Source organism: Meriones unguiculatus, chromosome 3 (assembly GCF_030254825.1).
Source record: "Meriones unguiculatus strain TT.TT164.6M chromosome 3, Bangor_MerUng_6.1, whole genome shotgun sequence".
Classification (NCBI taxonomy): domain Eukaryota; kingdom Metazoa; phylum Chordata; class Mammalia; order Rodentia; family Muridae; genus Meriones; species Meriones unguiculatus.
The window spans coordinates 4,188,161-4,205,763 of record NC_083351.1 but is presented as its reverse complement, the minus strand read 5'-3'; the positions used below and the strand labels follow the sequence as shown (position 1 = coordinate 4,205,763).

At 43.5% G+C, this 17,603-nt stretch overlaps 1 protein-coding gene across 31 annotated transcripts in view; it reads right to left on the bottom strand.

The window, feature by feature from the left end:
- The window catches only part of Camta1 (calmodulin binding transcription activator 1), a 792,350-nt gene that overhangs the window by 715,892 nt on the left and 58,855 nt on the right, over positions 1–17,603 (bottom strand). The window lies entirely within an intron of this gene.

The window sequence follows — 17,603 nt, the reverse complement described above, 5'->3', positions numbered from 1 at the left end:
CTGCTTCCCAAACCATTCCCCGGCCTCAAGAAGCAGTAGACCTCATGAACCATAATTATCCATCTTCCTTTCCTTCTCCAGAAGCCTCTCTTGCCTTCATTAAAGCCACAGTCAGCTGGTGATGACAACCTCACTGAAGTAACAGAAAACAGACTTAGGAGTTCCCACAGATTGGAACACACTCTGAGCCAGAGAACCACAAAGAATTTTCTTTCAAGCAAGGGCAGAGCTCTAGATCACCTCAAGGAAACTGTACAAAGCTACAGCTTGTCTCTTCTCACACCTGGTAACAAAATTAAACAGTAAATGCTCAGAGCCTTTATCCAGCCTCCAAACCTTCCTGTGTATCCCTGATCTAAATCTATCCACTATTGCTATCAGGATAGCAATAGTGGATTCCCAGGGACTCTCCCAGGCAACTGTCTGAGACAGGCTCACAAACAAACTCAACTCCTTTTCTCCACAATCTGTAAGCAAAGGCCTGCTAGAGGAAACAGGTGCTGTCATGTTTCCTGTAGTTGTTGACTTCGAAAGTAACAAACACAAACTGGGAAGAAATGTACAATAAAGTAGTCAAGAATCCAGAGTCAGGGAGGGCGTGAGAGAACTGAAGAAGCCCAACAAAATAGAACCCTAGACATTTTTCTGGTTCTTTGAAAAATGGCTATCAACACCATTGTGTAAATGCTTTCTGTAGCAGACATTAAGTTCAGCAAGTATGTGTACTTATTAAAGAGACAATCAGCCAAAAGCTAATTAAAGGTGATGGTGGAAATTTTGTTTTTAATCTATAAATATAAATACATAAATCCCCAGCATGCCATTTTGTAGCATCAAATGAACCTGAAATATATCCAGCTTTTCAGTTAAGCAGAGACTATAGTTCTGTTACCACAGAGAGAGAAGTGGCTGGCTTCTGTGTCTGTGGGCTCACAGGCCCCCATGTCCACAGACCCTGTGTCTTCAGCCTCCCTATTCCAGGCCCCCATATTTGGCCCAACACAAGGCAGAGCCTCCTTTCCTCTACCAACCACTCTGTCTCTTCTGGCTTTCACAGTACTAATCTTCTGTTACACGTCTCTAAGATGAACTAAGATACCCATCTGTTTTCCAAACCTTTTTATGAATGATAAAATACTCTACAATTACAATCACAGTATTCCTACTATATTGTTTCATTTCTTTTGGTTTTGTTTTATTTTGGAAAGATGGTCTCACTACGTAGCTCTGGCTAGCCTGAAACTAGCTATATAGACCAGGCTAACCTGAAATTGACAAAAATCTACCTGACTATGTGTCCCAAATTCTGGGGTTAGAGATATGTCCTACCACACCCAGCCCCACTATACTCTTTCTTGGGGGTACAGTAGCACAAACCTGTAACCCCCAAACTAGGAAGTTTGTGGCAAGAGGATTTAGAGATCTGGGCCAGGATAGACTCTACAGTAAGAGTAAGAAAAATAAAGAAATAAAAAGAAAGAGAGTAAAGGGAGGATTTAAGAGAAGCAGAAAAATACTGAAGGTGAATAAAAAATACCTTCAAAAATGAACATAACCTTTCCCTCTGGTGACTTTGAATATTTCACAAAGGATAAAGAGGATGGGGAGGAATTGTGAGAGGACCCGGAGGATTTCTAAGGGATGCACATTTTCATGGCGCTGAGGCCGCTCACACCAGGAATATAACATACAGTTACGAAAAACACACACCAGTGTGCAATGTAATAGCACACTGTCTCGCATGCAGGAGCTAAACAATCAACCTCACAAAATTAGCATCCAAGAACAGTGCTTACCAGAACCTGGGATGGCTGAGACCAAGAATAAAACATAGTGTAGGGGGAGGAGGGACAATGTGCGCTCTTTGCAGCTCAAGCTGGCCCAGGCTGGCCTCAAACTCAATGGCAATCCTACTGCCTCAGCCTCCCCAAGGATTGGAATATTACAGACATGAGCTTGGCCAGAAGAGTAACTTCTAATATTCTGTAACACTGAGAATGAGTGGTGGACAACAATTATAGATTTCAAAATAACTTTAAAAAATGTTCTCAAAATATACACACATACCTATGCATCCTCAAGTTAATAAATATGCCAATCGATAGCTCTGATCAGTACACGCTGAGTAAGTGTATTAAAACATCATAATGGATCCAATAAATATGCGATATCTATGTATCAATTAGAAATAAAAACAGGGAAGCTGGGGACATGGCTCCATGGATAAAGCACTTGTCACACAAGTGTAAGAATCAAAGTTGGGATCCCCAGGACCTGCGTAAAGCTACAGTGGTTTCATCCACCTGTAACTCTACAAGATATGGGGCCAAAATAGGAAAATCCTCAGAGGCTCACCAGCTAGCCGGCTGTGTAAAGTGGTGAGTAAAAACTCCTGGGTCAAAGTGGAAGGCAAAGACTGACACCCAAGGTTGTCCTCTGACCTACACACGTGCCTGCACGCTGATCTCCCCCAAAAGACACAGCAAACACAATCAAGAATTCCATCAATATGGCTGTAGCTCAGTTGTTGCTATGTTTGCCCAGCATGTACCAAACCCTGGTTTTGATCTCCAGAAGCCCATAAACAGAGTGCAGTAGTATATGTCTATAATCCCAGCACTCAGAATATACAGGCAGAAGGATCAGATATTCAAGGTCATCCTCAGCTATGTTACATAGCAAACCCAGGTCAGACAGGACTACATGAGACCATCTATATAAATAGTTACTTTAAGAGTGTGTTATCTGTCACTTGTCAGCTCCTCCATAAAGAAATCAGTGAGGATGAGGATGTTGAGTGGGAACAAGGAACAGGATTTAGCTTCACACCACACTCTTAGAACAGGACATGCTGGGAAGGCCAACCAGCTTCTATGGAGACCACTGCTCCTGAGCTTTTGCTGCTTGTCTATTGCCAGAGATAGCAAAAGAACCCTCCCTGTTCACACATACAGACACAAACAGATGCTGTGTTTTTAAAATTTTTGGTATTGGTTACCCATATTGGCTGTACACCTGAAAAAGCTACATTTCCAAAATCAGATTGGCCTATCACATTTATAAAACCAAGTGAGCCTTGGCAAAGCCAAAACCCACTCCTTTATAGAACTATCAACTGGCGTAAGGGTTGACAAAAAGCACAAGTTACCCAAGTACAAATTTAAAAGAAATAAATAAGAAAACAAATTCACCACTGGCCTCACCAAACTCCTTGTTTAGACTTCCTAATAACACACACCAGTGTTCACCTATCTATTTTTCAGACTGGGTAAGACACTGCCATCCAAACTATCACCCATAAACAGTCTCTCAAGCTCTAGCAGCAGAGTGTAATTCTAAACATCAAGCAAGTAACTAAGGAGTCTGTCTTCCTGCCAAGTCTCAGGTGAGTCCAGTGAGTCCATAACCCTTCCTCTAAAATGGGACCCAGGTAGGCTGAACCTATTATCCTCCACTCCTCCTCACAGACACACTGCTCAGCGGGTTGACTAGACAGTAAGTGGCAAAGCTGCTAAAATGAAAGTTTAAAAGAAACTTCAAGCTTGGAGGGATAGTTCAGTGAGTAAATGCTTGACATTCAAGAATAAAGACCTGGATTCAGATCCGAAGAAACCATGGAAAGCCAGATGTGGAAACAATGGCCCTACTAGACACTAGAGGCTAAAAACAAAAACAAAAACAAAAAACAAACACTACAGGCTATTGCCAATGCTCTTGGTTACCTTCCAGAACTTGCTAACTTCCAGGCCCTATCACTGAAGACAGCACACAGAATTGATCATATAAAAAGAGATACCAAGCTAGTACTGACACAGAAGCATCATCTAGCTGGCTTCCATAATGTTGGAGGGTGCTACGCATGCTACAGAGAAGAAAAATAATCTTACCCAGTTGTAAGCCCTGCAAGTTACAATGAGGACAAGCCTGGGAAGATGTGAGCACTGGTTTAATGGCAGCGTGAACATTACGGAAATGACCCCTTTCTGATTTGATTTCATGCCCACAAAATGAAACCTATGGTACTATTTTGGGCCAGGAACCTTTGGCGAGACAGACAGATTATAGAGCCCAGGAGAGACCCTACTATTATTCTACTAAACAGAGATAGTGCTAAACCAACTCCTAACAAGTTAACATTACAGCCATAGATTCAAGTCATTTCTCAGTGCTCATCAGAGTTACTTCTGTGTAAGTACTGATAAATCAACAAACTACAACTGGCCAAGGTGCAGAAAATAAGACACTGAAGAGTAGTCAGCCCTAAATGAACATACATACTACACTCCCTCCTCCAAAGGCTCAGAACCATTAAGGAAGAGGGGACAGAAAAGTGTAGGCACCAGAGGCAGTGGATGAGTACAAGAAAACAGGGCACCTAGTCATATGAACTCACAGCAGTTGTCACAGTACAGACAAGACCTGTGCGAGCCAAAGCCACACCAAATCCCAGTATGGAGAGGAGTTGGGCATAAAGTTTCATTCTTTGCTGGGAAAAGCTACTGGCCATCCTAAATCTTTTCCTCAAATACAGTTGATTTAAGAAGAAAGAGTAGATTTGGGAAGAATTTGGGAAAGGAAGGTGGGAATGCAGAGGTAGCAAGACCCAAGTCCTGTGGAGGGTGCACACAAAGTCTTGAGGAAAAAGTATTTCTAAAGACCACACTAGATGAGACCAAGCTAAAGACCGGACTACTGTGAGCACAAAGGTCTGGAGAAAACCCAGTGCGTTCTGGGACACAAGGGTCTTCAGCCTGGAAGGAGTGGTGGTCATAAGGAATGAAAATGTATTTGAGAAAAAGATCTAGGAAAAATTAGGAAAGCCATAATGCAGATCAAAAGAAGGGCAAAGTGCACCAAATGACCCTCAAAGGGAACAAAACAGTGGCCTTACAGTGGATAGAGCTGGCTAACATTAACAGCAACAGTTAATAGGTCGTGCTGAAAACAGATGCCTTTGACATAATTTGGTAAGAATGGTTCTTTTCCTTCTAACCATTTACAACCTCCATCTAGTCATGAGAAAAGTCAGAAAACAAATCCAAACCTGACAACATCAAACAAAACATTTCTCCTGTCAAGGTCAACACCACCAAGACAAGAGAGTGTCAGTTAAATGAAGTCTAAGTAGATAGTATGACACACTAGACTGGATTCTGGAAAAGCAAAGGACATGAGGAGGAAGGACAGAGGTGAATGAAGTGTGCAATACAGTTCACTGGGGACCAGTGAACCAGACAATAATGGAACAATATTAACCAGAGCCAGGCACAGGGCACAGAGCTCACTAACATTCTACAACTTTTTACAAACCGTAAAAGGTTTGTCTGAAATCTGACCCTAACATTTGACTAGAGTTGGAAGCTGAGGTTCTCTTTTCTGAATAAGACTCAGAAGAAGATGTGCTAGCTCTATTTCAAACCTAAGGTAGGAGTATCCACCAGATCTCCTTGAGAGACCGAGAGGCAGCTCTAGTGTGGATCTCAGGAGAGTCCTTGGCAAACTGGAATTATGCAAGGCAGGAATTAGAATGAAGTGTCAGAAGAGAAAGCCCACCCCCCAAGTATGCAGCTCACCAGCACAGCACTAAAGAGCAGAGTGGAGAAGGAAGGAGGAAGGAAGAAGAAGACCCAAACTTAGAAAGCAGAGAAGAGAAGAGAAGAGAATGACTGTCAGAGCTGACTGTGATGAGGAGATGCTGGCCAAAGAGCACAGCCTTCCAGCTGTAAAAGGAATGAGTTCTGAGAACTCAACGCACACCCTGCTGGTACCAGTTAACAATAGCTGTGTTGCCTATTTTAAATTTGCTAAAAGTCACCTCCCCAGCAGACACAGCAGGTGTGGTACAGACATGCTGACTGTGCTCATCATTACACACTGTATACCCAGTAAGCCGCCATACCCTGGCCTTCCATGCATACAGTATTTATCAATTATATATCACAGTGTGTCACACCTTTAAAATCAGTCTCATTCACACTATTATGCTCTTGCCCTCTTTATGATCCCTTTTTATCAAAGGCATCTTATTTTCATGAAAGATGAAACTAACCTATCTGGTATCTCCTTGGCTCTCTTTTTTGGGTAGTGGGAAGAGGCATGTAATGTCCACATTTAATATTAGTAGACAAAAGAAAGCCAAGACCTAAGAAAATTCTACTTTTAAATTTGAGAAAGAGAGAAGAAAGGGGGGGGAGGAGAGAGAGAGAGAGAGAGAGAGAATATTAAAGAAACATCCAGCAAAGGAAAACACACACACACACACACACACACTGGCCTGGCCTGGCCTGGTGTGGTCACTGTGCTATTTGTGAAGAGTAAAAGCACACACTGGCCAGGCGTGGTGGTGCACAGCTTTAATCCCAGCACTCAGGAGGCAGAGGCAGGTAGATCCCCATGAGTTTGAGGCCAGCCTGGTGTACAGAGCAAGTTCCTGGACAGCCAAGACTACACAGAGAAACCCTGTCTCGAAAAACCAAACCAAACAAACCACACACTGAAAAATGTTTCTTGTACAGAACGCTGCTGCTGCTGCTGCTGTTGAAGAAAAGGTGATGCTGGTAGCAATATCGCTGATGGTAGTGATGCTGTTATTGTTGCAGTTGTTGAAACCCAAGTCTTGCTACATAGCTGAGGTTGGCCTAGAATTCACAGCAATTCCCTACCTCTATCTCCTGAATGATTGGAGTCACAAGTGTAAATCACACACCTGGCTTATTTTAACTTTGAGATCACTAGTGATCCAAGAAAGAAGGTACTACAGAAAAATGGACACTGGGTTCAAACTGAAACACTTGAATAACAAATGAAAAATGTGAAGGGTAGAAGCAAGTCTAGATCTCAAATTTGCAACCCGCTGTCCACAGCACAGAGGCAAACGGTAGTATCTACAAAATGGAATATTATTCAGCTTTAAAAAGGAAGGAGGCTGGAGAGATACCTCAGAAATTAAGAGCACAAATTGTTCTTGCAGAGGACCCAAGTTCAGGTCCCAACAACCTGTATGACGGGTCACAACCACCAAGAAGTCTAGTTCTGTGGGTACTGATGACCTCTTCTGGCCTCTGCAGGCACCTGCACTTATGTGCATATACTCACATAGTCAAAAATAAGAGTCCACCTTTAAAACCAGAAGGGGAGGCTAACACATGCCACAACATGGGGAAACTTTGATAGCATTACACTAAATGAAATAGCCCAGTCACATACAGACAGAGCACTGCCTGACTCCCCTTTATTTATTTACTATGTAGACAATGTTCTGTCTGCATGTACACCTGCAGGCCAGAAGAAGGCACCAGATCTCAGTGTAGATGGTTGTGAGCCACCATGTGGTTGCTGGGACTTGAACTCAGGACCTCTGGAAGAGCAACTAGTGCTCTTAACCTCTGAGCCATCTCTCCAGCCTCCTGACTCCCCTTTATAAGGTCCCTAGAAGAGACAATGCACAAATGACAGAACAGAAGGTGTCAGGGACAGGGAGGGGATGTTTGATGAGCACAGAGTTTCTATTTCTAGAGATAGATGATGACGGTAGTTGCACAATAAAAATGAACTTTATATTACTGAACCTTACACAAAGAAACAGTTAAAGACGCTAAGACAGACACCTGTCTGTCTGAGTACTGAGGCAGCTGTCAGGACAGCATGAGCACTTTAAAGAACTTAGAGCAGGAGCACTAGGACCAGAGCACAGTTGAAGCAGACCTATCATGGGCACCTTCCCTCACAACCTTCAAGAGGAGTCGGGGCAGCCAGACAAGACCAAGAACATTCCTCCAGCCATCTCAGCCAGACCTAACAATATTCGTGATGTGTTAAGATGTGAGAAAGACAAGGAAGTGATGGCTACAGAAACAAAGATAGGAACTATCCACACCCCTCTCAGTGTCAAGACGTGCTTTAAATTCAGTTTTCTTCAACAACACACAGCTTCTAAGATTACATGAGCTCATTTGCTGAAACTTAGAACTCATTCAAATGAATCAGTATCTACTGTAAAGCTGCACTCTGCTTTTGACAGATATCTAAGCAGTGGCAGCCAGTAATTTTCTTTCTGTAATGTTAGAATAAAGGGGAGGGTCACCATGTAAGGAAAGAAAACTGTGACAGCAACATAGCCCAGAATGAACAGACCACAGAAGAGTCCAGCAGAGCCCAGCACTGTCACAGAAGCACGGGTAACTGCAGTGTCTCAAGTCAACAGAAAGATCAACAGCAGTACAAGGAGCAGCTGGGGAGGAGATGAAAATACAACTCTGCCTCACCTGTCCATATGGCTTCAGAAGTGTTTAGTTACAGTAAACCTCCAAGGAGAAAACAGAAATAATCTGGAGAGATGACCTAATTCTTAACACAAGAGACTTTTTTGTTGGCTTACAAAGCCAAAAAGAGTCAAAGTCCATACACACTGTTCACAGGGCTGACGTCCAAGTTCAGAAACCTAACAATTAACTACAGGTGTTCTGTGCAAGAAAAAGTATATGTATTTCTTAAAGAAAAACACTTAGAAGGCAAGGGCAGGGAGAGGGGGAATGAAAAACCAACTTCAGGAAAAACAAAAGAAATGAAATAATTAAAAAAAAATAACATCAAGTTAAACATAAGCACGCAAGAAATGCTAAATCACAAGAACATACAAACAAATGAATTTAAAGGAAGCAAGGAGCTAGGCATAGTAGCACATACCTATAATTCCAGCTCTTGGGAAGCTGGGGTAGAAGGTGTGAGGTCAAGGCCAGCTTGGGCTACACAGAAGGACTCAGCCTTCTGGTAACAAAGGAAGTACTACTTTCTCCCCAGCACACTGAAAGAGTCCTGAAGAAGAACATCTAGTGTTGGTGAGGACGTGGGGAACTTGCACTCTTATATCTGGCTCCTGAGAAGTAAAGTGCTGCACGGCAAATGTTTATCCTTTGACAAGCACATCTGTCCTGAGAACATAACTAGACAAGTATGCAAAAATATGTGAACCAGAATGCTAAGCGTGCTATTTTAAAAAAGGCTCGGCTATATTAAACATCTACGGCTAAAAATCCAAACCAAAATGCTGTAAGAACAAAATAGGGACTGCTAAGTTTTTATGAACATCCTTGCTATGCGGTCATGTATATTCATAACCACACATATGCACTGCACCAACATGGAAAACGGCCATAATGTTCTGTGTTATAAGGAAAAGCTGGTTAAGGAAGAGGTACACACACTGCTGTGCAGGTGTGTGTACACATGTGTGTGTGCATGTGTGCACATGGAGACGTGCACACCACAAGGGCACATAGGAGATTGGCACAAGCATCACTTACATGCCCAGAAGAGCATTACTATAGTTTGGACATGTTTCAAACTGCCCCACCCCCCAACAAAGCTCTGTATCTTAAGTCTGGTCCCCAGAGGTAAAGGTGTATAACCTCTGTGAAGTGAAGCCTAGAAAGAAGCCCTTAGGTGGAAGCCAGAGTGAGGTCCTTAGAGCAGCATCAGCATGTCTGTGAGGAGACCCTCGTGGCTCTTAGACTAGCCCAGCCTCTCTGGCTTCCTGTTTGGAGACACAATTTCTTCCTCCACATGTACTCCTGAAATCAACCATCAGACTCTCACCAGAGGCTGCACCAGTGAGCCACCTGATCTTAAACTATCAGCCTCCAAAACCGTAAAGCACGTAACTCACTGTAAAGTTCCTAGCCTTAGGCATTTTACCATAATAACAAAAAATCAGAATAACACATTCCCACAATCAAACTTCACACAATGGCTATCTTCTAGGAAGTACAATCACAGAAGAAAGGCTCAGTTTTTAAATCTCTACATGTCTATAGTGCTACGATTTTTTAAATAACAATTTATTAGCACCTCTAATTAATCACATCTAGAAGGAGCCTTATATAATGAAAGGCAATAAAGCAATTTCTGGGAGTAAGGGTACACAATCCATGGCAAAAAACCAGAATGATCCCATTTGTTCCCTTCTGCACAGCATGGAGTCTTGCAAACATAAGCTCCCTTTAGTTATAACTTAATAGTCCTTGCATGAACACCAAAATCTCCCAGACTAGAAATTATCTTGCAGGAGCAGACAGAAGCAGACTGTCTCAAGCAACAATAAAGTCATATGGTGCTGGGATCCTCACATGAAAAGCATCAGCAAATGGAAGACAATCCTACTCAAGCTTGCCTAAACTCAAAAGAACTATGCCTGCCAGTAAGATTCAAGCAAGGGACACCCTGGAGGCTGAACTCAGCAAAGGCCTATAAAGATAGGCACTATAGAAACGGACTATTAACTGATCCAAGAGTCACCCCAGTTCAAATATAGCTAAAGCCGTTCAATTGGCACAAAGTAAGAACAACATATATGCATGCATGCGTGTGTGTGTGTGCGCGCACACACACATATGAAGCAGAACAATGTTGTAGGCAGGACAGGCTAACGATCTTCAGTACATAAGCCAGTTTGAGTTTTAGATTACTAAAAAACACTTTGTGTTGAGCGAGGCCTCAAGGAGCATTAGATCTATAAGATCTGTAAATTTCACTAGAATACCTGAGAAAGAGAAGATGGAACCAGGGCCACAAAACCAAGATGACCGGAAGACTCCAAAGCACAAATGAACAACAATTGGATCCTTTCAGAGCAAACAAAATTACACTTCTTATCAACTTCCCTTGTTTACACTTCTGTGTGTACAATGACTGGCACAACAATGTGGGGTCACTTCTCACCTTCCTCCTTTAGGTGGGTTCTGGGATTGAGCTCGGCATCAGGCTCGAGTGTAAGTGTTCTCACCCACTGACATCTTGCTGGCTTACGACTATGATTTGCATCATGGTCATCAGTACTGACATCCCTACAAGTGTGTTCACTCACGATTGTCCCCTATCCCCTACATGTCCTTCCTTCCTATTTCCTGGGACCCTCAATTGCCTACTGAGCACTCACTGCACACCAGGCTCTCCTGAGCCCCGCAGACAGTGAGCATGGCCCCTGCCTTGTGTGTCCTCCATGCTAGCCACCATGCCGAGCTTACCACACAGACCGCCTTCTCAGCACTTCTGCACCTCTCATTAACAGGCTTTGTATTTACACTGTACAAGAACAGGTTACCTGTTGCCTGTCTCCCCCTTCAGAAGGTAAGACCCAGAAGTGAGTTTTATGGTTTGTATATAATAAAGGCTTAGGCTAATACCTAGCCTACAAAGGCTCAAATATTTACTCAGCCAATGAATGGCCTCCTGTCTAGTTGGTCATATCTCCTATGGGTGCAAAGAAAACACGAGCTTTGTCCCATAGAACCTGTGGCAGTACCCTGATCTACACCCTGGCCATTTCCTTGCCTCAAGCTCTCCTTGTAAGAGTTCTGTTGGTACAGTTCTGTTTGCTCTTCATCTCCAAATCCAATTCTTTTTCTTTGCTTTGATTGCACAAGTAATTTATATTCACTACAGAAGGTCACTGAAAACCCAGCCACCATTCTCTAAAGTGACTGGAGTCGAGAACATGGCAGTCACATCGGCAGCTCCCTTCCCAGGCCACATCCATCCTATTTCCCAGGGCTGGAGCTGTCTGGGTCCAAACCTGATCCCCAGCCATGCACACGTCTCTAACCTCAATGCTGCCACCTTGGTACCAGCACGCCGGTGTCCCCTGGATCTTGCCAGTTCGGTGACAGTGAAGCACCGACAACAGAGTGCAGAGCTCCACAATTTCAGACCTCCATGTGGGGACCTGCCCTGGGACGTCCGCTTCCTCGGGTTGCCTAAGGTCAGGAACAACTTAAGCCCAGCTGCTAACCATTCTGCCACAATTCAGCTCGGCTCTAGTCTCTAGCCTCCCCTGGCCCTACCTTCTCACACGGGACAGGCTCTCCCTCACTGAAGGCCTGCCTCCCCAGAAGCTTCCTCTATCTGTTCAGTCACCTCACAGAGCTAAGTACTCATGCTTCGTATCCCTCTGGCTTTCTAAATACACCTCTACCACCCACTTGGTGGTAACTGTCTTGATCAGACATTTACCTCTCCAGAGACCAGACAACACTGGCCAAGTCACTGGCTGGCCCTCTGTAGACTTCACCTCTACAAAGGTAAATTCTGCTCTGTCTACTCCTGTATCTGGCACAGAAAGAGCAGGAAATGGTGTGATTTAGTGAATTAATACAAAATGTGTAGGGTCATCATAGTCCTGCTCGCCAGGGAGAGGAAATCCACCATACCCATTTGCCATCTTAACAAGTCTAGCTTTCTAGGGTTCCCTGCCAGAGGCGTGTTCCTCTTTCTTCCACAGCCAGATCTACCGCAATGGCTCCTCCAACATCCTGGCGGAAGCCGCAACCACTCAACCTTAGTTTGAAGATTATAGCACATGGCTGGCAATTCTCAGCAGAGTGCACCCAGGGACTTCTCTTCCACACAATAAACCAGAGTCCTGCCGTCCAGGTCTGGTCTGAATCCCTACGGGGGCTCATCAGCTAATCTAGACATGCACTACTCCTCGAATTCTTCAGTCAGCTGCACTTACAACTAGCCAATCCCTGTCACTTCAATGCCTTGCTTACAGTTAGTAATCCTACATACTAATTCTTCTTTTAACTTATTAGTTCTTTTTCCCTGGCTGGATCCAGGCTGACAGGGATCTGAAATTGTGTATGTGGTGCAAGATAGGAGTCACATTTTGCTTTATCCCATGAGTAACCAACTAACCATTCTTTTTGTTCAGTTACTTGCTAACTTACTTATTTTTCATTTATTTTTGCAATGCTAAAGATCAAGCCTAAGTCTCACGTATGCTAGGCTAGGTTCCACAAATGAGCAGCATCACCATCCCAAGCACCATTTACTGAGTGAGTGTCCTTTGTCCACTGCTCGGCAGGACAGCTATATGATTGCTCCAGTTTCTGTGGAGGTGTAGATTTCTAGATTAACAACTTTGTTCAGGTGGTCTCCTGTTCGCCTGATTGGAACCACATTTTCATTATTTTACAGCAGGTCCTGCTACCTGGAGCATAAGCCTACATACTTTGTTCTTCAAAATTAGCTTGTCCTAACCATACCTAACCATACCTAACCATTAGCTGTCTCCACATACATTTTCGCATCTACTTGTCAATTTCAACCACTCCATTTTCCTACAAAAGAAGGTCTGCTGACACTGCCTGATATTATGTCAAATGCATAAAAGAGTTTGCATATATATCAATGTCTTTAAAAAGTGAGTTTTCTAATTAATGAACCTGGTATAACCCTGCCTGCTGTATGTGTTTGCTGCTCTTGCCTGGACTGCACTGCTTCGACATTCTGTCTAAATAATATGCCTTTTTACACAGCAAATGACTGGCTCTACACTTAGTGTTAGCTCTCCGTGTGCTGAACTACAGCTGTAACTGGAGCTACCCTGGGTCCTGAACTTCTCTGATTACTAATGTTAGAAAGACACAGTCAAACTGGCTGTGTGCGCGATTCACAAGACCACAGACATTCCTTCCATTCCAATTCCCAGCTTCTTCTCTTCTTGCCATGCTGAACTTGGGAAAACATCCAGTGACACAATAAACAGAGGTGCTGGTGATGCAATGAGTCATTTCTTTTCCAGGATGAAGAGAACAGTTGCCACTCTTAGCATTAACCCAATGCTTGCTCGACAGCTTCTCTAAGGACTTTCTAGCCATGGGACTCATTTCATTTCCGAATGGGCACTGGATTTTTTTCAAAGGTAGTTTTGTATGTGTTAACATTATTACAATTTTTGGCTTTACTCTATTAATGCAGTGATTTATACCAATCAGTTTTCTGAATATTGAATCTGTGCCTTAGTAAATCTGATATTCTAACTTTAGTGCTTTGAATTTTCAAGACTTATTCATGGAGCCGCAATTCTAATTAATGTTCTTTATACACTTGAGGAAAATGTACAGGCGATGGCTGCTAGGAGTAATCCATTTATTCACATTTCACTATGTTCCACTTTTAGTATTTCTTCTTTTCAATGCACCACTTCCCTCTTCCACTGTCTCATCTACTGACAAACCCAGTCACCGAGCTTTCAGTGAAGTCACAAACTCTCATTTCCTTACACAGATTCTCCACATCCTTACAGACTCAGTCACTGTTAACACACTTGCATGAATCTACACAGGTTCTCATTTTGTCCCGTCTTTTAAACCATGGTCTGCCAGCATGACAGCTTACCTTCTCTTTAACAGCCGTAATGTCAATGTCTTCTCCACACCTGCCTCCATAACTTTTATACAAATCTGTCTTAAATTTGCCCACCTTTCCTACTCATTCACCTGAAACAAGGACCCAAACCCTCAGCCTACCACCCACAAAACAAAGCCCTTCTGACTCCCATTCTGCCTTTTGTTTATACTCTGCATGTTTCCCTTCTGGCACAATTTTCTGGAAGCAGGAAGAAACAAAAGCATCTTCAGTGAAATGGCTCAGCAGGTTATCCTGCAAGCCTAACAGCCTGAGTTGATCCCTGGAACCCACAAGGTAGAGAGAACCAACTGCTAAAGGTGGCTCTCTAACCACCTCTCTTTCTCTCTCTCTCTCTCTCTCTCTCTCTCTCTCTCTCTCCCCCCCCCGTTCCTTCCTACCCCCCCCACAGTTCTTACTAGTCAATGAGCCCTTCCTTTCTTAGCACTGTGAGATAAAAGAGAAATAGTAAACCTCTGCCAAATATATATCAAATCCACCTCTGCCTGTTACATCTAAATTTTATGGACTTTTTAACATGTAGAAAATCTAAATTTACACGTAGTCAAATTCACTTTCTTGCTAGCCAAACTGATCTGCCTTTTCTCTCTGGTTCTGGCATCATGACTAGGATGGCCTTTACCATTTGAACAATATGTAAATATTGACCCATATTTTCTTCTAGTATTTTTAGCACTAACTTTTACATTTAATTTTTAGATTTATCTTGACATTAGGTATGAGGTAATGACTTAATATTTTTAAGGGATAACCCAAATGTTCTAAATTCATTTAAATAAATAACCTTCTAGCCCTTACTCAAGATAGTACTGATAGTATACACTAAATTAAAAAAAATGTTCAAATATAAATGGATCCTGCAGCCTGCACTGCTCATCAAACTCTCCCTGCATTTCTGCCCACCCTTGGTTTTAAAACAAGGACTTAGAGGCTCCTTTTGCTAAAAGCAATATATCTTGGCTTGGGCACAACCACAGGATAAAAGCACGGAACCTCTGCTTTCACCTTGCTTCTTCCATCTTCCATGCTTTGGGTCAGAAAAGCTGCCCAAGTTTTCAGTAGACACACTGATCACTTGAGAAACGCTTGCCTACAGGCCGCTAAGCACACCAAGATAAGAGTAGGGGGTTCCCAAGGTTTGAAGTGATGACGCTCAACAAACTGAAATGCTAGCGTTTACAAGGCCTCCCCTGGGAGGACTCTAACAATACTCTGGTACCATCCAAATCTGAAGGAACAAAGTCATCTTGCCTCTGTCACTTCTCCTTTCTCGGCAGCATTCTCTCCGCAGTCCCCTGGATTCCAGGAACAGTATGATCATGAGCGCCATATGATCAGTTGAAATTAGGCTCCAGACTGTAGCAACTCTCTTATCTATAGCTGCACGTGGCCAACCAAACCACAGTTTGATCACAACTGCCTAACTAAGCACGATTCTCCCTGCCACTTCTGTTCCTTCCCTACTGAAACCTAAGGAGCTCTTAAGTCCCCCAAAGACAAGGATGAGGAATGCTCAGCACCCCGCCTTTCCCAATGGCTGTACTGAACATATTCCTTTGCTGTTTCTGGGTTTCACCTTCCGTTGGGTCTGTTCCGCCCCTTCTGCCTAGAACAGTAACAGTAATAACTCCCAGTCCTCATCTTCAGCTGGTCTTCTTCTGTAAGGTCATTTTCTTCCAGACCCTTCTGCTCCCCTATCCCAGCCTCCTTCACTTTCTGACCTAGTTCCTCTCCGGGACCTCTTTTTTCTCCCATTCATGCCACTCCTCTAAGAAAGCTCAGTCAGTATCTTGGCTTCTTTGGGTTTTCCCTGGACCCTATATCTATAGCTAAATGCTCCCAAAAATGTCTGCCACAGTGTCCCACAAATGCTCCGAATCCACCATAAAACATGAACTCAACACTGCTGAAACCTGTTCTTGATGCATTCATTTTGTTCTTTGTAGCACCACTTCACTCCAGCGATACACTCCAAGTCTCTTCTCTGCCAGGAAAAACTCAGAATTAACTCACTAAGGCATAAAAAGGATATTTTAGGCTGAAAATGAGTTCTGAAATCCTTTATCTTCCTACAAGCAGAGTCTCCCCAGAGATCTCCAACTAACTGAGTGTCATAAGACCTCCCCAGGAACAGGCCAACCCGTCTAAGATGAGAAGATGGCCAAGAAACCACGTGCCGATGTCACAGGACGGTCGTTTCTCTACTCTAATACCTTTCCTCCCCAAACTTTGTCTGTTTTCCTACAAATGCACCCACCTTTACCTATTAATGTAGACTCCTCTACACATGCCCCTAAAATAAGTATACATGCATACTCGCACATGCACGGGAGATTAGAAGACACTTTTCTCTTGCTAAAGACCACCACATCTTGGCAATCACTATAAACTGCACTGGCACTGGCTCAAACATCAGTCTTCTCTATGGCCACCGCCTAGAAACAGGGCTAAATGAACTATTCTGGTTTGGAGCCTCACCAGAATTCCAGCTTTTCTCTACACCCTTCTCTAGACCAATGGTTCTAAACCCTCCTAATGCTGACTCTTGAATACACTTCTTCATGTTATGGTGACCCCTAAACACAAAATTATTTTCATTTCTACTTTATAACTGTAATTCTGCCTCCGTTATGAATCATAACGTAAATATCTGACCCGTGACCCCTGTGAAAGGGTTGACAACTGTAAGAGCGTGGAGACCCACAGGTATCTAGAGTAACTGTGGAAGATTACCTCAGCAGCAAAGTGTAAAGCCAATGCAGCAGCACACAGCACTCGGGGCTACTCTTCTTCCACCCCTTTGTATATGCAACAACTTCATGTTTGCTTGCTAGCTCTGCTGGCCTGGTAACTTCCTAAACACGTTTAAAATGTACTCTAGTACCTTGTGTCCGTCTTTACAGTGTCTCCCACTCCTCTGATACAATCAATTTCCTGATACCCTTGGCATATCATGATGCACCTGAGCTTCTGCCCTCAGCATATCACACCCCTAGAAAACAAAAGAACCTCTTTTCTGTCCTTCTGAATAAGGGGTTAGTTAACTCAGAGCAAGGACTGCTACTGACAGAATGCCACCTAACCAAACATGGTTCAGGTTCCTCTGAATCACTATCTTCAGTGTCCATCTGACTCAGACTCACACAGTCCAGTATTGGGTGGCACAAGAGGGCACGGAGAGAACCCCACCCTCAGGACCTGACTATTGTCAGTACCTGCTCCTTATCCTCCACCCTCTGGGGTATCTGATCATCACCTTCGTCTGCCTTTGGCAAGAATCTCGCAGGTTGGTTTAGTCAGAACCCCCACAACCACCAATGTTTCTTCTTGATAATTTTCCACCCATACCTCTTGTTCACCCCAGCTCCTTGCCCTGTGTGTGGGCAAACTTGGGCCCA